Source organism: Hyperolius riggenbachi, chromosome 1 (genome assembly GCF_040937935.1).
Source record: "Hyperolius riggenbachi isolate aHypRig1 chromosome 1, aHypRig1.pri, whole genome shotgun sequence".
Classification (NCBI taxonomy): domain Eukaryota; kingdom Metazoa; phylum Chordata; class Amphibia; order Anura; family Hyperoliidae; genus Hyperolius; species Hyperolius riggenbachi.
Genome location: NC_090646.1, coordinates 267,384,337 through 267,407,600, shown reverse-complemented (window position 1 = coordinate 267,407,600; position 23,264 = coordinate 267,384,337).

The following is a 23,264-nucleotide window of genomic DNA, read 5'->3' as shown; positions in this document are numbered from 1 at the left end:
GGGCCATATGCAATTAACTTTTTCACCTGACTTTTCTCCTAGGAGATAATTTTTCAACTTCTTTTTAAAATTACTTTTCACCATTTTATAATAGAAAAAGTACCAAAAAGTTGGTGAAAAAGTACTATCAAAATTATTTTGAGTATTTTCTTGCTTTCTGGTGGCTTAAAAGGCATTTTATTGACAATTTTAAAAAATATCACCTAGGAGAAAACTCAGGAGAAAAAGTGAATTGCATATGGGCCTGTATGTTTTGCACTTGATTGTTTGTGCAATTTCCCATCAATGTTTGTACAATTTTTCTATTATTTTTACTAAAATAAAGATTCTTTAAAAACAAAAAAATGATGTAGTGTCTGCTCAGAGTAAGGTTGCATTGTGTATAATTTTAACCTTCTTCCTACAATGCTTATTTTGAAATTACTGTTTGTAGTGAGCTATCAGAACTCTCCATCGTCATGTCCGTAGAAGTGCAGCAGTGCGCAAAACGGCAGTCAGGCATCCTGTACCTAGCACACACCTCCACCATTGAGCCTCCTCTCACATTTGGTATGTGTACCACTACTTTTAGGCATCACATGAAGTTTGTATCTGTGAATATTTTTGGTATAATAAATTGAACATCTGCAGCAGTGCCAGCCTTTCTCTTTTCTACTTGTCTGCATCGATTGTTTGCTGGCTAGAGCATGCCGATGACGTTTGTTTAGAAGAGGCACGTTAAAGTCCACCAGTGTATGTTCACACTGTAGTGCCAACCTACTGCAACCTCTTTGGCCAACTTTTGAATTCAAACGGTAATGTGAAGTGAATCATTGTCTTGTACAAAATATTTTTTAGTAAATAATGCCAGAAAAAAAGTAAATCACAACTTCCCCTTTTTACTAGCTGGAGTTATGCAAACTCAGTATTCTTTACTTTAGTGTCATAGAGCAGGGCTTTTCAACCTGTGGTACGTGTACCACCAGTGGTACTTTGCTGTTGCCTAGGTGGTACATTTCAGGTTTGCCTGCCACTTAATTGCCTGTCTGCTGCTTGTCCTGGTCCTCCACAAAGTTCAGCTCCCCCTCACTCGCTACTAATGCAATCTGTAGGCTATCAATCTAATTTTAACCCTTTTCCCCACCAATACTTCCTGCTCCCCCCCCCCCCCCCCCCACACACACACACACACACTTTTCTTAAAGTGTACCTGTAAGAGAAAAAGTGCACCTGGAGGGTACTTAACTCGGGAGAGGGAAGCCTCTGGATCATAAAGAGACTTTCCCTTTATCCTCAGTAGAGGGGATCCTGCGCTGGAACCCACCAAAGATCTCCTTGTTGGCGTGCGCGTATGCGCAGTAGCGGCATTCCACTCGGCGGAAACAGCGGAGCCCAATCTACTGTGCAGGCACATTGGTGGTACTTAGAAAATGTTCAGGCAATAAAGGTGGTACAATCAGTCAAAAGGTTGAAAAGCCCTGTCATAGAGGGTGCCCCCAGCCTTTCAATGTGTGTTAGGCTTACATTTCAAAAAACCTTGAATGCTTTGACCACTGAGTTTTATGGCTAAGCCCTCTATTAAATTAATCTATGTAAACTAAGTTTAATACACGTAAGTAAATTCCAAAAATATAATTTTGTAAGTGTGTAGTCAATTAGCATTGCTTATACCTACTGTATATGTTTATGTTGGATAATGCTGTTTGGTTAACAGTGATTGTCTAAGCAATGACCTCAAAAGCAGTAAGGCATACTGTATATTGGAAGTCTTGCCCCCATAACCTCCCCCCCCCCACATTCATGCTGCAAAATAGTCCTGCCTGGTAGTGGTATCTAGCAGTAATTGTTGAATACTCAGAATTTGAACAGTCCTCTACCAGGGAACAATAATACAACACTAAGAAATCTTCTGAACCCTCTAAAATCAGAAAGTTGTTTTTTTTTTGTTTGTTTTTTAACAGCAATAGCTTCATTTATAACCTACCACCAGAAACAAAAAAAAAAATCTGAATCCTGTGATAAGATGCTAGAACCTCCTTGAACTTTTTATGTTTGTCCTGCATCTCTACCTGTAATATTTTGGAAGTGGAGGAAATCTCTTTAAGTGTTACTCAGATGACAGGAAATACTCGTAGAGGGGATCAATCAATCCCCAACAAATTGTCATGGTCATGATTAAGGATAATATTGTCTGAAATGCGTTGACTTAGATAGCCATACATCTAGCGCTTCTGATTCAATCGACAAAGAGATCGAATTTATTAAGGATTCGACTTCAGTATGGTTGATTGAAAGCTGCTGAGTGTCTGGACAACCCTTGTCCTTGATCCTTGTTCAGATCTATTTTGATTTCTGCTACTGACCCTTGCTGTCTGCCTTTGACCTTGCCTTTGTCTGCCAATTTTATACTGCAAACCTTGTATATTGATTGTATATATTTGTCTGCTTATTTACATCTGGTATTGCTGGACTTGCTGGGAATGTAGTGCTGTTCTGTATATATTTGTAAATAGTGCACTACCATTACTTAACATCATTTCACTACTATCTGGGTGTCTGACCTTGTGTGCTGGCTGCCAAGTGGTTATGTGGTTTATATGTAGGGGGAATGGGGAGGGAGAAAATTGTTGACACCCACCAATTTACCTCACATATCACTTGGTATATTTGACCCAACCTTCACAATTGTCCTACAATAAATCGATCTGTGACATGGTTGTTGTGAAAAAATGATTGGTTTATTGGTTACTCTGTGATTAAGCAAAACATAAAAGTGTGCCCAGACACATCATTTAAAAACAACAGCGCTGTTGTAAGGAAAGCTGTGGCACTCTGCCGCACCCAAACACACCACCCAGCCAGGCAGTCAGACACATACAAACGGGCCCAAATTGGAAGAGTCCATCATTCCTATCCCTAATTCAGCGGTAGAGCAAAGGAGTTGGGTATAACGCTGTTAGCAAGTCCAGCAACAGACATAGAAGCTATCTGCAAAAGCAAAAAAGCGTAGCAAGAAGCAGCAAGCAGTCCAGAGCATGTGTGACTCACAGCCGTCCGGTTTACTATACTCACGACTCCTGAATGTATCACTTCATTGAGGGAACAGGCGATGATTATCCTCAAACAGGGGCCCCTTTGCTGATTTGTGCATGCACATGACTTCTCCTGACAGAAATGTCCGCGACTACCCTGTCTTCACGCTACATACCAGACCGTCATCCCTGGATTGCTTGCAGATTTTGTGCTCCCCAGGCGGTGCGCGGTAGGGGAACTCCCGTTGCACGGCAAAGGAAATACCGCAGTGCGCTCGTTATCCCGGACCACAGTGTCTCTCCTCTCAGGGCTAGTGTCCAGCCACTATCATGGCACAATCAGCGGAGACAGGTTACCAGCGAACCGCCACCAGGGAGAGCCAGGCTGGGCGGCGGTTCAGGCTGGCAAAGCGGCACAGCGTAGCCGACTAGTTTCGACCGGCACTTCCGGTCTTCATCAGGGCTAGGGATGCTCATTCGGATTCCGCAGAAATGCAATTTCCAAAATTCCGATCGGAAATTGCATTTCCGCATCAGAATGTGGAAATCGGTAATTCAAGTGCGGTAGGCGGATTTCCGCCGGAAATTGCGGAAATTCCACCCGACTTTAACATCGATTTTCTAAAAAACTATAAGGTATTTTTGAAAACTTTTTTTTGCATCTTGTTCACAAGATTCAGTTTAATAAACCCTGAACACTTGGTGTTTCTAGGGCTTAAGGGGGCTTTGCTATTAACCGCTAAAGTCGGCAGATTTTTACTGGAATTTAAAATGCAGAAAATCCGCATCTGCCTCTTTTCTGCATTTTACATTACTGTAAAAATCCGCCGACTTTAACGGGTTTTTTTCAGGGTTTATTAAACTGAATCTTCTGAACAAGATGCAAAAATAAGTTTTCAAAAAGACTTTATAGTTTTTGAGAAATTCGATGTTAAAGTCAGGCGGAATTTCCGCGATTTCCGGCGGAAATTCCGCATAGGAATACGGAAATTGGTAGCGGAAAGCGGAATCGGTAATTTGGCAATGGCGGAATGCAGATTTACCGCGGAATGGGAAATTGGCATTCCGACCATCCCTATTCAGGGCGTGGTTATCTGTCAGGGGGGCTGAACCTTAATGGGTTTCCCTCAGCTCCTCCCTCTACACGCTAGTTGTATCAGTGCCACTGTCATTCTCATCCGGTAGGAAACATTTTAGAGGCAAAACATGTTCCCCTTCAATTTTTTGGTTCCCTTAGCGTTCACAACGGCTCCAGGTGGATTAACCCTTTGTTCTTCTTTTCTTCTGTCAGAGATGGACTGCAGCAATGCAAATCAGGCGTATTCCGCCTTTTTATAGTGTCCTGAGGCAAAAATCTTAGTTTTTTCTGTGTGTTGTTGTCAGGAGTGAGAATAAGTCAACACGCCTGTCTAAACAGGAGTACTTTTTTCCTCTAATATTCTCAAATCTTACCTGTGGTTTATGTCTGCGCAAATCCGAGACATAATACTCTGGCCATATATTTACCACTGCAGCAGTACCCAAGGTCCATAATCCATTTAGCTATGACTCCCCACCAGATCTTCTATTATGCTTTTCTAGCTGAGGAGGGAGGAGTATATTGCCATCAGTTTTTTTTCAGATTGCACCAAGGAGTACTTGCTGCAGCTAGTTCTCTGCATTCAGGATTATGTTGCCACTGGGGAGCTTCTTATACAAGAGTCAGGGAGCTGCTAAAAGTTTTGAGCAGTCTATTTTTAACAACAACTAAAAATAGTGATTTTTATCCTTTGAGCCTATATTTGTGTGCTTATATACAGTAGTTAGTTAGTCAGAATTGTATCATTTACTGATGTCTGGTGTGGGGTTTGCTGGGATTTTTAGTTCTGTTCAATATCTGCAGAGTTCTCACTTACCAGCAGTGGAGTACCGACCACTGGGCTGAAGCTGCTCACAGCACCGGGTGTAGCCAAGGCTAGCGTTGCCCCCGGTGGTGCTCAGCCACTGCGTTCATCCACCTGGGACATTTTTTCATAGTTCAGGCAAAATTCCGGAAAATAGCAACAGGCCGTGCATGGGACTGCACTACTTCCTGCACTAGATGTAGCACCCCTCCCCTTTCCTATCCCGTGTGCAATATCTTCCCTTGCTCTCTACACACAGCCTGCAGTGAGTGAATGCTGATTGCTGAGCAGCAGGTTGAGTGGTGAGAATGATTGCTGTGCTGCAGCTGGGACATTAGTAGGGAGAGGTGGCAGGATGTGTTTAGTGCTTCAGAAGTTGCCTGTCATTAGTAGCCATGTGCACTGGCTACTGTAATACCAGAGTGCCCTGGACTATTAATTATTTATCCTGATCAGTGTAATTAATCAATAATGCAGGGCAGTCTGCTGTTGCAGAAGCCAGTGATTCAGGTGCTGACAGACGACTTCTGTAGTGAGCACTAGAGAAACAAGCTCCAGGCAATTTAGATTAGCTTGATTGCAGGTAATCTTATCTCTTTTCCCAGCTCCCCCTCCAACCTTGTTGTCTTCTCCCATGACCCTTTCCTCTTTTCAGATTTCAGTGACTCCTTTTAAAGGGAACTCAAGGTGAGAGGTATATGGCTGCCATATTTAATTCCTTTTAAACATTACCAGTTGCCTGGCAGTCCTCCTGATCCAGTGTCTCTAGTACTTTTAGTCATTGATCCAGAACAAGCATATGCAGAGTAGGTACTCTGACTCAGGTTTTACTGGATTAGCCATATGCTTGTTCCAGGGTTTTGACTCAGACACAATATATGCCCGAAGATCCACAGGACTGCCAGGCAACTGGAATTATTTTACAAGGAAATAAATATGGCAGCCTCCATATACTTCTCACCTCGGGTTCCCTTTAACAGCATGTCCCTGTCAAATTTCAGTCCTTCCTGCCATTTCTCCTCTCCCACTCATAGGAGCTCACAATATAATCAGTCGATAGTCAAAGTCTAATGTCCTGCCATATTATTATTGTGTATTTACATAGCACTGACATCTTCTGCAGCACATTACAGAGTACATAGTCATGTCACTGACTGTCCTCAGAGGAGCTCACAATCTAATCCTACCACAGTCATAGTCTAATGTCCTGCCATATTATTATTGTGTATTTACATAGCACTGACATCTTCTGCAGCACGGAATAGAGTACAGAGCTTCATAATGGTTAGCACCGTCCACATCCTGTTGACTCCTTTTCCCCAAAAATCCCCCAAAATGTGCAGCAACACATTCGGTGCCCCACCCGTCATCCCCTCCCAACAAGAAAATGTGGTTGTTTGGGGGGGTGGGGGGAAGGGGGTATTGTCTGTAAATAATCAGCACCGGGTGTCAAATTCCCTAGGTGTGCCACTGCTCTCCGGTATACCTGTATATATTTGTAAATAGTGCACTATCATCAATAAACATAATTTCACTACTATCTAGGTGTCTGACCTTGTGTACTCGCTGCCAAAAGTGGTTATTAGGTTTATATTTGTGCATATCTGTGACAAAAGCATTTTGAGAGATCAGGTATTATTTCTGATCACTTCAGAACACACAACAAATTCTGCAGCGATACACCGAGCCAGCAGTAAAAATGTTATCCCCTATGATAAATTTAAGAATGTAAATCAGGGTTAGGAAAGATTTTACAATGGACAACCACTGATTAAATAATTTGTAAATAAATATTGTGAACATAAGCAATTTTATTCATTACGTTATATTCAGCCCAGGCAATATAAAACATAACTTTTATTATAAATACTAAACCTCGCTCAGAAATAATAAAAAAAAGATAAATTAATCATATAATAAATAAGTGGGAGAGGTCACTGAGAGACATACAGTATATTATTATTATTATTATTATTATTATTTATTTATAAAGCACCAACATATGTAAAAGTAAGAAACAAACATGGGGTACATAATACAGACAAATGGTGTACACCAATATTCAAAATAGAGAATTGGTGAAAAAAATACAGAATTGATACAAAATACAGAATCGGTAATTACAGTGGCAAGAGTAAAATGGGGAATAAAATGTATAATGAATTCTAAGACACAAAAGGGTGAGAGAGCCCTGCCCTTGCAAGCTTACGATATATAAAACTCCTGTGTCCACTGTCCACAAAAAGTCAGTCAGAGAGACACTAACAGACATTCTGATGCCCAATCTTAAAAGATACAGATATTAGTAGTAGTGTTTCACCCCATACAATGGGGCTTCATCAGAGGTACAGTGCAAGGTAACACACATAAAACTGGACCAGTGTGATATGCAGTCTCATTCAGACATGACCTCTTTCTATAATATAGAATCGATGAACTTACGTGCTATTTAGGCTGGTGAGAGTGGTGCTTATCAGTGATATTATTTTAGTAACATTTATACAATTTGCATACTTTTTTTTTCATCAATTAAATTGTTGATTTTTATGGACAATTTGCTTTAGCCATTTAAATAATTTTTTGATGTTGCATACATGAATGCACTGTTTGCACACCTAAATATTCATACATGAATGTAATACTTTTATATTTGTATGCTATCATTATATATCATTGAACACACAAGTATATAATGATTTTTATTTTGTACAATTTTGTATCTAGCACAGAGCCTATTTTCAAACTGTTCATTGGGCTAAATATTTATTATTATTATTATTATTATTATTATTATTAATATTATGCCAGAATGTCCTGCTCTACTACCTTGATGTAACCACTTCTCCACTGCTTATGCATTGACATATTAATTATTCTATTTAGTGTTTTTAATTGTATGGAGGGCGGTGCCCATCTGTGTCCGTATGTGTCCGTATGTGTCTTATATACTTGATATTCTGATAAAGAGTGCATGCAGACCTATTTATTAATACATTTACATAATAATTTGATATTTGTATGATATCATTAAATGAAAATTATATTATGATTTTTATTTTGCACGTAGACACTTTCTTAACCATACCTTAGGCTAAATATTTGTTTTGGCAGTTCAGTCATTGTATTAAGTGTCTTTAATTTTAAAGGTTTCTTTCCTGTATGTGTCTTATATACTTGATATTCTAATTAAGATGGTACTCCTTGTGCAGACATTTTTGTTAGGTCCTACTTTCTTTCTTTTGAGTATTTGCAAAAACAATGTATTCCATTTCTGTGAATAACTTAGTTCAGACATTAATGATGTAGAGACGAAAGGAAGACATAGTATATATGAGTGAAGAACTGTTAAAATAATGGTAGACTAAGAGGCCTGTTTGTAGATTTTCACGAAAACACATTTTCATATATCAGCCCTCTTTTATTCCTATTATCGTTGGCTTCTTACCCTATTTGTACAAAGGTGAAAACAGATGACTGGTTATATACTGGAAAAAAGATCACTGGATACAACAGAATAATAGAGCAATAATAAAAAAGTAAAAATAGTAATACAAATAGTAACATTTTTACACTTTAATAGTAAAATATCAGTATTAAATGTCAATGTTTTACTATTGGGATTACTGGGTGCCCGAATTCCTGAGCACCTTTTCAGATGTATGCCCTGGGAATACCCACAGGAAGTTAAAAAGAGCAACAGCTGCTACTGCACAAGAGAATAGTACTTTAGAATGTATAAAAAAGTGTGTATTTACAGCAATAGACAGTGTATAAATAATTGTAATGTGATGTACAGTTCTGGGGGCTAGACTATTTGAAGCACAGAGATGATTTGCATAGGCTTCAAAGAACAACAACAAAATATGGAAATTGGAAGTCTCATTTAAAAAAAAATTATTCGGGATTGCTTAATTTTTTTAACCTGCTGGGCGGTCTGGACGAGCTCAGCTCGTCCAGTACCGCCGGAGCCTGCCGCTCAGGCCCTGCTGGGCCGATTTGGCTCAAATAAAAAGCAGCACACGCAGCCGGCACTTTGCCAGCCGCGTGTGCTGCCTGATCGCCGCCGCTCTGCGGCGATCCGCCGCGAGCAGCGGCGAAAGAGGGTCCCCCCAGCCGCCTGAGCCCAGCGTAGCCGGAACAAAAAGTTCCGGCCAGCGCTAAGGGCTGGATCGGAGGCGGCTGACGTCGATGACGTCACTCCGCTCGTTGCTATGGCGATGATGTAAGCAAAACAAGGAAGGCCACTCATTGCGGCCTTCCTTGTTTATTCTGGGCGCCGGAGGCGATCGGAAGAACGCCTCCGGAGCACCCTCTAGTGGGCTTTCATGCAGCCAACTTTCAGTTGGCTGCATGAAATAGTTTTTTTTTTATTAAAAAAAACCCCTCCCGCAGCCTGCCTGGCGATCTTAATAGAACGCCAGGCAGGTTAAGTATTGTTTAGTAGTAGTTTTAAAATAAACAAAGCACTTGAAAACAATTAGTACTTGCAGATGTACATACAGCAGTTGACCCCTGTAACAAAATACGCATAGTTTAAAATAACGTATAAAACTCACATTATTGTACACTTATTCACAATAAACAACATATACAACAATAATAATAACAACATTCAGACACTCCTGTTTAACTGCATTTAATTGTTATGCTATAATTACAAAATCAAATCATCTGAGGTTGTTCTAAAACGGGATTTAAATTGTAGCTAGTACTCACAAATCCAAACCAGCACTTGGTTTCAGTCTTCTAGATAAAAGCATGTGAACACAGACATTGGGATATTAATGCAAACTCACACATTCCCAAGTCTCTGGTGCAATAGGTCAGCCAAAGGCAGTTGACGCATGACCACTGAATTGCATAGACAGATAGTTGGAGTGAAGTTTTTGCACCTTTAATTTGACATCCTATAAGGTAGGACATTAAAGCTGATCACTTCATATAATGCTTGACATAGGATATACCTGTGTAGCTCTGTGTACATACCAGGAGGTGGGCTGCTTTGGGAAGCTGGCTGATTTAATCCGCTGGGAACATGTTATGTTTTTTCTTTCTTTACTCGCTTGTTTCCGGAGAGCTGGAACCAAGTGTAGATTTGGATTTGTAAGCATTTTATTTGTGTAGCCATTGATGCAGTTGAAAGTTAATGAAGTGTCTGTTATCTGTGATATTGTATGAATTTATGTGTGTTTGTCTGCACTGCAGTGAGTTAGATGTAGTTGTTGTCTAGTTATGCCTGAATGTGTGGCATATGTGTTATTTCACTGAAGGTGCTGTAGCAATGAGAATGGAGAGACACCACTAATTTTGTCTTTTGTGATAGATGGGGTGTATATTGCTCTCAGGATTTAACACTTTACATGGTGGTCAATAGCTGCATTTGGTTGCCATGTCTCTGCATTGGCCATGTCAAGGTCTGGGTTATGCAGCTTGCCAAGAGTAGAGTAGGGTGGGTTATTTTAGCTACTAGGTCCTGGGTGGACTTATCTACCTGGTTTTGCACATGTGCTTAAAAGCACAGCAGACTGTCACAGCGTGTCAGCTGCAACAATCAGTTGAAAACTTTGGATTTTTTTTGGCTAGCATGGCAAACATTTTTGTAGTCTAGACCCTAGGTTCTCAACGTGTGGTACGCGTACCCCAGGGGGTACTTCTGATGGTTCCAGGGGGTACTCGGGCTTGCTATACATAACCAAGAAGAACACATTAAGAGTTTTAGAAAATTATAAATCTTATGCAAACAACACCAGATTAGTATTTTAGCTAATTAAAAGCAATAGTAAATGCTTGGAATGTGTTTGGAACCAATTATCATGTATTACAATTGAATATATATTTGTCAAGGGGTACTTGTGATAATGTTTACTATGTTAGGGGGTACTTGGTGGGTACTGGGTTTTAAAAGGGGTACATACCAATAAAATGTTGAGAAACACTGGTCTAGACTGTCTTTGCACCTTATGTTTTGCTGTTCATTATTGCCAAGTAAGGTCCACTTTGTTTTGCTGTACTGTTTTTGCTCAAGCATCCTGATTGTTTGTAAAGCTCTAAGTGGTTGATTCACTAATGGTAGCGCTGTGTAACAGCAAGAGTTATCAGCTGTTATGAGCGCTATAAAACTAAGCGTGCCTTAATTAGTGTCATTGCATGCTACGAGCCCTATTGGCATCGTAGCGTATGCAGTGGGGGAACAGGCATTTAATGGGACTGGACCTACTAGTGATGATGATGCCAGGAGGAGCGGAGCCGCATTATGTTCGTAGCATTCGCTATGCTGCAATTAAGCAGCATAGCATGAACTAACTTCCCGCTCCCCCATTTAGCATGCTACGATGCCAATATGTTCAATGACACTAATTAAGGCACGCTACGTTTTATAGTAACAGCTGATAACTCTTGCTGTTATGCAGGGCTAACATTAGTGAATCAACCCCTAAGTCTGAGCCTGTCTATATTGCTTTATAAGCTCTCTCCTTACAGTGTGGTATGAATAAATACGTGTATTAATACAATTTCTGCATTGATTCACTGCTGTTTTTGTTTAACCTGTAGGCGACTGCGTCACGCCGAGGGGCGTGACTGGGGCGGCAGCCCCAGGACCGCCTAACGCCAATTGGCGTAAAGTCTTGGGGCAGGGTTTTGTAGTAGATCATGCACGCCGATGCATGCGCATCTACGCTCGGATGACGGAGCTCCGCTCCACCATCAGTCTCCCAGCGTGATCATCGCTAGGAGACTTTTAGACGCCGAAACAGCGCTGCAATCTACAGCAGCGCTGTACTGAGGACAGCCATGTGACTCGGCTGTCCCCCTGAGACACACAGGAGCGATCCACTGCCATTGGCTGAGTGTGGGAGGGAGGGAGGGTAGGGAAAAAATATATAAGTAAATAGGGAAATATATTGTTAAAATAAAAAAAATTGGAAAAAAAAACCATTGGGGGAGCAATCAGAGCCCACTAACAGAGAGTTCTGTTGGTGGACAGAAAAGGGGGTGAGGGATCACTTGTGTGCTGAGTTGTACGGTCCTGCAGCGAGGCCTTAAAGCTGCAGTGGCCTATTTTGTACAAAATGGCCTGGTCACTAGGGGGGGTTTAAGCCCTGGTCCTTAAGTGGTTCATTTGTTTACAATTGTACAGTGATCAAAACATGGTATGTGGGTTGAGCTTGGTGCTGGGGGTGTGTGTGAGTGGAGTGTGGTGTTGATTGTTACAGTGATGGGAATGTGTGTGGGTGTAGTAAGTTTTAGTGTGTCACATTTCAGAGGGAAGAGGGGAGTGAAAAATGTGTGGGTGTATATGATATAGAGTGTATGGATGGGGTGGAGTGTGTGGCAGGAGCATTCCTTCATGTGTGAGGTTTTTTTTTACCTCCAACTACAGCCAAGGGATGGACCCTGCTGACAATATATGCAGCCACTGACCAGGGACACAATGTCACTATAGCTTTAAGAAAATACTCTGGATCCTGAAGCAGATTAAGTCAGGTTTTTCTGTTGTATTTTAGTTTGATCACCATAGTTTAGACCAGAAGAAGTAATAATCCACAGGTTTCCCTGAGCTGGTAATTTTACAATATATACAAAAATACCCCTCGTTGGATGTTATGTATTTTTCAGCAATTTTTTGGACCTATTTGGATAAAAGCTCTATATTTAGGATAAACTCTACCCTTTAATTATACATTAAAAAAAATGATAAAACATAAAGAATACTTTTCGCAAATAGTGTATATGCATGAATTTGCCGGTTATTTCTGTAGGTTTATAATATGATAATGAAAGCAGTATCGCCAGAGACAGAGACGGATACCTTTACTTGGGAGAAGTAGGATGTTGCTTGTTATCATGAGACTTCCCTATTTTTTTCCTGTTTTAAGAAAATGCATTGCATAAACCCATTCCCAGACAGTCCTTTCTTTTTTTTCCCTATCAATGTCTTCACAGCCAGTATGTCTTATGAAATGATTCCAGCAAATGCATGTTTGACAGATTATGTATATTATTAGTCTGTTAATGACACTGCGCCTCATCTGAAGTGCGTTACTTTATTTTGCAACAAACTGTCATATCTGAAGCCCGAAAGGAGTCCGCAGGCAGAGCTGACACTGTGTTGTTGAGAAGAATGGGTTAGGTGACAAACCTGTGAAGTGTTGGGGCAGCAGCCTCACTGCACCATTTCTCTGAGTGTTAACACATGGTGTCCCTTTCAGAGGTCTGTGTATGAAATTCAGCTGGTAAGGTGACAGAGATGCTTTTTCTGTCCGCGCACACTTCATTAAAATACCAGCTGGAATCCAAGTTTAAAATCCCACAGTTGTGTTACTTGATAAAACTCAATTGCTGCTAATTGCTGTTGCAGCCTCTTTGAAATAATATTATTGTTATCACAAAAGCTCCAACGTGACAAAAGATGCTTGAAATAAAAAAGTAATTGTATTAAAAAGGAAGTGCACCGGAGATTTATGCTGGAAGGAATGAATTATAGTGAGCAGACTGCATCTAGCATAACATTATTTTATTTTTTTAAACTTTATTTATTATGAAATGGGTAGAATAAAATGGTGGAAGAAAAACTTCTCCTACTGATAGCTTTGGAATAATTTACGAAACCAATAGCTTTTACACTGACTTTTGACTGAGATTTTGTATTAGGTATAATCATGAAAATAGATTTACACAGAATACATGTTTGCTTCTGTGTTGAATAATCACTTGCAGTCACTGGAAACAATTTTGAATGGTAAGTGTAGATTTAGTGCCAGTGGTTTGGGCAGAGCCGGATTATCCACAAGGCAATTGTGGCGGTGCCTAACCCTAAGACACCTGCTAGGGGTGCCTAATCCTAAGACCTCCCCCCCCCCCCCCGTGATTCCTATCCCTAACCCGCTAGTGGTGTTTAACCTTAATCCCCCATGGTGGCTCCTAATCTACGTCGTATTTCATGTCAAACATGTATGTTATTTTTGTGTTTCAATCATTTTTATTGAAGTTTTAGGTTTATAACAGAGCATATAGAACAGCAAAGAAGCCAACAAAGGCTTTAGTCATATAGTGAATGGGATAGCAGTCATAGAGAGGAAGAGCATAGAAAGGAAGGAACAGAGGAAGATAATGGGAGAGAAGAGAGAGAGGTAAGAGGTAGGAGGTGGGGGGCGTGAAGTGGTCCTCTGAAAGGCAGTGAAGCATCTAGGAATGTCCAATCAAGATACTGTACATTCAAGTCATTTCAATCCATTTTTCGTAGTCCGGGCCGTATAGATATTCTATCAGGGGGTGCCAAATTTTAGTAAATTTCTCCATTTTGTCTTCCACCCTGGCTCTTAATTTTTCAAAGAATAGGATACGTCCAAGTTTGTTTTTAACTTGGTCTATGTACAATGACCTAGTATTCCAGGCGGAGGCTATAGTGAGTTTGGTAGCTATAAATATGTAATTAACTAAGGAGTTTTCAGTATGCATTAAATCTGTGTAGGGAAGACTCAAGAGGGCATTAGCTGGGTGTTTAGGTATGTGGACATGAAGTAGAGATGATATCCAGGTGCATATCCTCATCCATAATCTCCTAACTATCATGTATGTTATTTTTAACTGTAAAAAAAATCTTGGCTATATCCGGCGCCTTTTTATATACCAAAAAAAACTCAGCTTTATCCAACGCCCTTTAATAGCAGGGGAAAACTCTCTGCTATATCTGGTGCCCTTTTACAGCTGAAAAAAAAAATCTCAGCTATATCCGGTGCTCTTTTATACCCGGAAAAAAGGACAGCTCAGGAGCTCTTTTCATTTCATACCTTCTGGGAGACCAGGTAGATTTTGTACTGGCTTTGGAACTCTCAGCAAGTGATCATTTCGCAGAGCTGAACTTGGCAGAACTAAAGATATTGCCACCTGTGCTAAGTTTCAGAATATAAATCAGGGAGAAGAATGATTTTACAATGGGCAAACAATGACTTAATAATTTATATAAGGATACTGTAAAAAATAAGCAATTTTATTAATTAAGTTATTTTCAATACAGTTTTTATTTAACTTCTTCCTGGAAACTAACTTTGTAACCCTAAACCTGATTGCTTCCAAATTGCAGATTTTCAAGCTGATGATTTGAAAGCAGTGGTTAGATACCTGAAAGGGAACCTCCAGACCAGCGGCGTCGCTAGCGCTAAACATCCGTTCCACGTGCCCCGAACCTTTTGTGGGGTGCCACGAACCTCCTCCAGCAAAATCTCGCAGTCACCTCCTTGAGTCAGCGCTTGGTCTCCGGAGCCTGCAGACATCCTCTCCTCCAGGCTTCTACCTCTAGCGTCTGAGAAAGCGGAAGTCTGGAAGAGAGAGGATGTCTGCAGGCTCAGAGAGCGGGACGGACAATTACAGGCAGACGGACAGACGAGGAGAGGAGGTGAGTAATTCATTCCTGCAGAACAGAAGTAATTACCTGGAAGCAGCGTTAGGAGTCGGGCTGTCAGCTCAGCCCAGTGCACGGTCTCCCCTCCTGCTGCTAGCTCTAGTGTCTCAATGGATGATTTGTTTACTGACAGCATGGGGCTGTCTGTTTGTGAAAGGTGTCTGCAGGCTTATCTGGGACCTAATTTGACCTGCCTATTGAGCCCTAAATGTTTTATGTGTGGATCTTTGGAACTTAGATGTAAAGATGATTGTGTGGAATCTGACACTTACAAAGACATTGAGCTTGCTGGGCTGGGCAGTAATTCTGTTGTACATATGCTTGCTCTTTGCTGTGTCAGTCTGGACTCTCACATATACCTGCAAGGCTATATTTCGTATGTATATAGCACTGACATCTTCCACAGCGCTGTACAGAGTATATTGTCTTGTCACTTAAGTGTTACTGAGGGGGGCTCACAATCTAATCCCTACCATAGTCCTATTTCTATGTATGTATTGTGTAGTGTATGTATGGTAGTCTAGGGCCAATTTAGGGGGAAGCCAATTAACTTATCTGTATGTTTTTGGGATGTGCGAGGAAACCATAGTGCCCGGAGGAAACCCACGCAGACACAGAGTGAACATACAAACTCCTTGCAGATCCCTGGCTGGGTTTCTAACCAGGAATCCAGCGCTGCAAGGAGAGAGTACGAACCACTACGCCACTGTGCTGTATCTGTATATAACTTTGACTACTAGATGCACATATGCTTTTATATGAGATAAGGGACACTGCCCAATTTTTGTGTATTATTGGAGAGGGGGCTTCAGTCGAAATTTTTTGCTACCCAGGCCTACTTAGACCCTTGCTAAGTGCATGTAAATTTGGCTCCATCTGTGACCACACCCACATTCCGGTCTTTGGCCACACCCACTTTTTGCCAGTGCCCTTTGGTGCCCCCAATCTTTTGGAAACCTAGCAACGCCCCTGCTCCAGACTAAAAATCTACTCAGCAGCACTGAAAAGAGTTTTGTTAACAGTTTTGCAGCATCAGAACTATGTTTTTCTTATCCAAGCCTCATTTTTAGCTGCATAGAAGCTAAGCTCCACCCCAAAAAGTTTTCCCCTGATGCTGTGCAAGGCATGATGGGATTTTTGATGTTGTTCCCGTGGCCTAGCACGCGCAGCTCGGAGGGGTGATCAGGACATAGGACAGTTGGAACTGTGTCTCATGCTCCCTGCCACCTCCTTTCAACCAAAAAGATGGCTGCCCCATGAAATCACAAACCTTTGCTAGTTCTTTTAAAACAGGGTGGATTAGAGGTTATATTACCTATCTATTTTAATTAACATAACTAATGTAACTTAATGACAGTATGTTTGTTTAGGCTGAAGTTCGTCTTTAACCAAACACATTTTTTTGCTGCTGGTATTAAAAAGTTGGTACAATGCCAAGGAAAATACTTTTTAAAGAAGGGCAAATACGGTATATAGAAAAATAATGTAATTTCAAAGCAGGTTATTTCAGCACTGAAGCTGGGTGCCGTCATAGCAGCAATGCTGTGACTTGCGACAATTCGGAGGGGGAATAATATTTAATGTTCCTCTGAGTTTAGTGGCAGCAGGGAGAGCCCTCCCCACGCCAAACTAAGCGACGCCCAGTTAATATGTACTCACGTAATTTATTGTTGAAATTCCTAATAAAAGTGTGTAAACTTTTTAAAGAACCCTCTCTCTCTCTCTCTCTCTCTCTCTCTCTCTCTCTCTCTCTCTCTCTCTCTCCCTATCTAATCTATACTTCTTATTTGTATGTATTTACATGTATTTTAAATTTTAAAATGTTTTGCGATAGTGGTCCTTTGAATGAATAGAGATTACATCGCCAACAATTATTTTGGGGCCATGTTGGTTCACCTTTGTCAAGGTATGGTGAACCAGATGGAATATAAGATTTGAAATACAAATGAATCATCAATCACAAACTAGTATTAAAAACACAATTTTTTACAAGCGCCCCTCTTTCCCTTAGGTGAAAGTGTAGCATTGTGGCACAAGGATCAGTGATGCTTGCTTGTGGCCTAATAATATATGAGACATATTGTATGGGTAAAATAAGTGTGACACATTACCACAAATACAATATGTAAACTTTGGTCAGATAATTTAGGTTATGCTCACGAATTTGTCCTGCCTAAAATCTGGCTACTTGGCCTCCATCTCGCACAGACACACCAGACATGGAGCAGACCAGACACCTGACAGTAAGCAACCACAGTTCTGGACAGGACCAAGAAAAAAATACAGGAACATACATGCTTTCCTGGCCAGCTTTCAATAACTGGAATGATGGCACAAGAGTTTTTGGTTATGTATAGGTAACAAATTGCCTAGATGGCCTATGGCAAAAACAACCCTGTAAGTCTTTACAGGTTCACTTTAAGAGCTTGACAGAAGATAATACAAGTTGTTAATCTCACCTTTAACTGAGCCGTTCTGCACTGTCCTTGGCACAAATCACAAAGCCTAAAGTGAAAATCTATTTTGGTCTCGTTCAGCGAATTGAGGAGTATTTGAGTAAGTGTTCTTATTGTCCTATCATAGATTCTCTAATAAAGATTTAGTTCTGAGGTAATCCCTCAGGATTGTTTTAAAAGAAGTACCATCGTTCAGAAAGCTTTTAGCTAGGTGAAGCCTAATGGCTATGATGTACATTAGGAATATAAAATAAGTATGTTTATGTTTCATTGACAGACTTAGTATGTCTATATTATTGAACATTTTGTGAATCAAAGGAACAGTTCTTAATGTAAAATGATATGTAGTCCTCTCTGCTCTCAGCATTAAACATTAGGATATTAAAAAGTAGAGTTTGTGTTAACTTCTCACATTAGTACGTGAGCTCTCTATTGTGTTATACGTTGGTTGTTATAAGTGGTTTATATTTCCAAGGTCAAGTCCCTTTTTCCTCTATGGGAAAAACTGAGCAGCTGTGACCAGAGTTCATCTAGAATATGTGCTGTATAAAATGCTTGTATCACATATCTAAAATGATCCTTTTATTCCTTTTGGCTGCAAATCTGGAGCACTACACCCTTAAGTGACAGTGGTTCACTGCAGGTATGTTCTTAATTAAGTTAAGGCATGTATTTTATATTTAATCAATATTTTTTTGTAGTTAACAAATTTCTATTAAGAAAAAAATCTGACACTATTATTTGTATGGTAAATACACCAAAAAAACTGAGCTGTGAACACGCCCACAATGGTTGTTGCCCAAAGGGATCGATACTTAATCCCTAAGGTGACAGTTCAGGGGCCGAGCACTGCGGCAGAGCTCATGCCCATAATGTGCTTGTAATTACCCACTGCTTGCTCGTGCACCGCCTTGTCATCCCTTCTTTCTTCACCATTGACATTACATGTTGCTTGGCCATGGCTGGACATTGGCTACAGCTGAACAGCATGTCAGTAGAGCACACTAAAGCTGCACTAACAATCACTTAAGAACCACTATCCCGAAAAATTGTAAACTTTAACCATTTGAGGACCACAGTCTTAAACCCCCTTAAAGACCAGGCCATTTTTAGCAAAATAGGCCACTGCAGCTTTAAGGCCAAGCTGCATATTTGCTTCTTTATTTTTTAAATAAAAATTCCTATTTTTGTATTAATTTAGTAATCCATATCTAACCATTTCTGTATGTCCTATTTATCCAGCCAGATTTTTTTCTTTCTCCTTCATAGCCTATACTGTACATATTTTATAATGTGATATAAAAAATGCTTTAGGGCTTGTTCACATTACAAGAGATTTTCTAAGAGCTTTGAGATTTTGAAAGCCCTTGCTAATGTTATCCTGTGTGTGTGTGTTCACACTGGAACAATGGCAATGTTATCCTGTGTGTGTGTTCACACTGGAGGAATGGCATTTTGTAAAAATCCCCCATAGCATTGCATTAGCAAGAGCTTTTAACATCTCTAGTGCTTAAAAAGCTCTTGTAGTGTGAATCAGCCCTTAGAGCTGGAGATGAAATGCTGCACATATCTCACAGTCATTTCAATATTAGTGTTTATTTTTTTATTTCTCATCTGTATAAAGAGACGCAGTCCTTACTGTCCATATTAGTTTTTCCCTCTGTATTTTAGCACTTAATGAGGTTGATTCACAAAGTTTAAATGTTTTCACCTATAAGGCTGCCATACACCAGTCGATTGCCACCAGATCGACCAGCAGATAGGTCCCTTTATGATCGAATCTGATCAAAGAGGGATCTATTGGCTGCCTACACTGCAAGCAGATTTCGAATTGATTTCACTATGAAACCGATTCACAATCTTCTGTGGAGCTGCCACTGCCACAGTCCCCCTTCCCCTGCATACATTACCTGATTCGGCCGGCGCGAGTCCCCCGGTCTCCGCTGTCTCTTCTCCGCTCCGGGCTCCAGGGCTCCAGCTTCACTTCACTTCCTGTCGGGGGAAGTTTAAACAATAGAGGGCGCTCTACTGTTTAACCTCCCTGCTGTTCTAAAAATTAGCTGCGCACGGCAGGGAGGATGTTTTTTCGCATTTTTTTTCTTTAGCATGTAGCTAGCCTAGCGCTAGCTACATTCTACCCCCCTCCCTGCGGCGTCCACCCGTATGCGCCGATCGCCATCGGCGCATATGCCCATGAGCTGTTTGTGTGCTTGAAGCACAGAGAGCTTCACAGAGAGCTCCTTTTCACTTGTTACACTGTTTTTACACACATTTTAACAACATTGGAATGCAAACAAAGATACTGTTATATCCAGTTTGGATGCAGATTTGAAGCTGAATAGCAGGACAAAGTTCTTTGTTTAACCATTTCAGTGATGTACTGCTAAAAAAATAATTCTGGGATAGTAGCTTTCAAGCTGTGAGGAATCTTTTAGAGTAAAGTAGAAATGCTGACTTTCAGACCACTTTAAAGAGACTCTGTAACAACAAAAACCTCCCCTGGGGGGTACTCACCTCGGGTGGGGGAAGCCTCCGGATCCTAATGAGGCTTCCCACGCCGTCCTCTGTCCCACGGGGGTCTCGCTGCAGCCCTCCGAACAGACGGCGACAGAGCCGACTGTAGCTTCAATATTTACCTTTGCTGCCTCCAGCGGGGGCGCTGTGGCTGCTTTCGGCACGGAAATAGACGGAAATACCCGATCTCCGTCGGGTCTGCTCTACTGCGCAGGCGCCGGAAACTTGCGCCTGCGCAGTAGAGCAGGCCCGACGACGATCGGGTATTTCCGTCTACTTCGGAGCCGACAGCCGTCAGAGCGCCTGCGCAGGAGCCGGGAAGGTAAATATTGAAGTCACCGCTGCACGGAGGGCTGCAGCAAGACCCCTGACGGATGGAGGACGGCGTGGGAAGCCTCATTAGGATCCAGAGGCTTTCCCCACCCGAGGTGAGTACCCCCCAGGGGACGTTTTGTCATTACAGTTCCTCTTTAAGTACGGGGGTTTGGTTTGAGCACTAAGTAACGGAGGGTTAAAGTGAGAATAGGTACCCTGCACCTATTCTGCATAGCAAAGTAGTGGGAAACTAAATTATCAATATTTTACTACTAGCAAAACCACCTGGCGCGCAACTGAAGCACCGCCGCAAATATACACACTCTACTGGAACTGGGTGCTTTACGTATATATTTACTTGCTGTGCCACCTGCTGGTGAAATCTTGTTTTGCCTTGTAAGATGATAATGCTGTAGTGGCAATATTGTATTTGAATGGTCACTCAGCAGCTCAGCCAGTTGATGGTGTTGAAGCATGAAATGTATTAACTGTGTAACTACACAGAAAGGTGTGAAGCAACAAAGACTATTTAAACTAAAAAGTTATTGTGTAGCTATGCATCAATTTATTACAGTTTACTTTAAAAGACAATTTTGATTTCCGACAGGCAACATACTGTATGAGGATGGAAAAAGATCCTAGTCTAGTGTCCTTATTGACTCTTTATGGAGATGAGTTGAAAATTAAGTGTCAACCATATACCGTTATATCTGCGCATTTGTAATAGATTCTGCCTGGTGGTTAATCAACATAGTAATTTACCGCTTAAAGTGGTGTCTCCTGCATCTCTCCGATCAATGCCATGTTCATCACCTTCAGGTACAAATCGCTGTCCTGTGTCACCAAAGGTGTTTATTATTGATTGATGCAAGTAGAGATGTGCTTGCTGAGGTCAGCGGAAAAAAATGCCCCTTGCCATTAAAGGTGGATCATTTCAGCGAGAGTAACGGCAGATGCCAAGTGTCTTAAATGAAAAAAAGGTGTAGAAGAAACTAGTTTTCATGAGGTAGAGAGGGGAGAATAAAGTGGATCAGCACAAGCTGAAATCAATAAAAAAATAGATTTTTTTTCAAGTGAATTAAATGCTCGTGAAAGGTGTTGAATTGATAACAACAGGGGCAGAAAGCTCCATCTGTACACAGAGCAAGAACATCTTAATCTCAGCCTGTATAACACCACAGCGACTCTCAATCAACCACCCATTTATTAGGAAAAACATGCAGATCATCATTTTTAGCTATGCTGACATCCTGGTCTGCTGCCTGTGTGCTGTGCCCAATGCGATACACTAAGAATAGGGAAGATTTATGATCTGGCTATACAATTCCTATCCATTTTGAAAACAATTGATCATTTCTGTGTTTCTTGATGTGTTTAAAATATAAATGCGTTAATTAAAAATATGTGTGTGTGTGCGTGTGTGCATGTGTGTGCGTCTGTATGCGTTTGTGCGTCTGTGTGCGTGTGTGCATGTGTGTGCGTGCGTGCGTGCAGGCGTGTGTGTGTGCGCGTGTGTGTGTGCCTGCGTGTGTGTGTGTGCGTCTGTGTGTGCGCGCGTGCGTGTGTGCGTGCGTGTGTGCAGGCGTGTGTGTGTGCCTGCGTGTGTGCGTGTGCGCGTGTGCGCGTGCGTGCAGGCGTGTGTGCGCGCGTGCGTGTGTGTGTGCGTGCGTGTGTGCAGGTGTGTGTGTGTGCCTGCGTGTGTGTGTGCACGCGTGCGTGTGTGCAGGTGTGTGTGTGTGTGTGTGCCTGCGTGTGTGCGTGTGTGTGTGCGCGCGTGCGTGTGTGTGTGTGTGCAGGTGTGTGTGTGCAGGCGTGTGTGCAGGCGTGTGTGTGTGCCTGCGTGTGTGTGTGTGTGCGTGTGTGCGCGTGTGTGTGTGCGTGCGTGTGTGCAGGCGTGTGTGTGTGCCTGCGCGTGTGCGTGTGTGCACGCGTGCACGCGTGCATGCGTGTATGTGTGCGTGCGTGTGTGCAGGCGTGTGTGTGCCTGCGTGTGTGCGTGTGTGTGTGTGTGCGCGTGCGTGCGCGCGTGCATGCGTGTGTGCAGGTGTGTGTGTGTGCCTGCGTTTGTGCGTGTGTGTGCAGGCGTGTGTGTGTGCAGAGCAGGGACAAGGTCCTCCAGCACCCAAGGCTGAGACACCAAAGTGCGCCCCTCCATCCCTCCCACCTCAGCTGTCACACATGGATTGCTATTAGACTAAGAGGGCCACAGGGCCCACAACCTCCCCAACACCTTAATATCTAGATATCTGGCTTGCAGTCACTGCTATGTATCCCCTTTTCTAATTTCTTTCTGCTTCACACACAATTAGGAATGACAGCTGAATAAATTGTGCGCCCCCTCCTACACTGCGCCCTGAGGCTGGAGCCTCTCCAGCCTATGCCTCGGCCCGGCCCTGTGTGTGTGCCTGCGTGTGTGCATGTGTGTGTGCGCGCGTGCGTGTGTGTGTGCCTGCGTGTGTGCGTGTGTGTGTGCGCACGTGTGTGCAGGCGTGCGTGTGTGTGTGTGCATGCGTGTGTGTGCCTGTGTGTGTGCCTGTGTGTGTGCGTGTGTGTGTGCGCGCGTGTGTGCGTGTGTGTGCGTGTTTGCGTGTGTGCTCCACGTGTGTGCAGGCGTGTGTGTGTGTGCGTGCATTTGTGTGTGCGCACGTGCATGCGTGTCTGTGTATTTCACTGTTCTATAGCT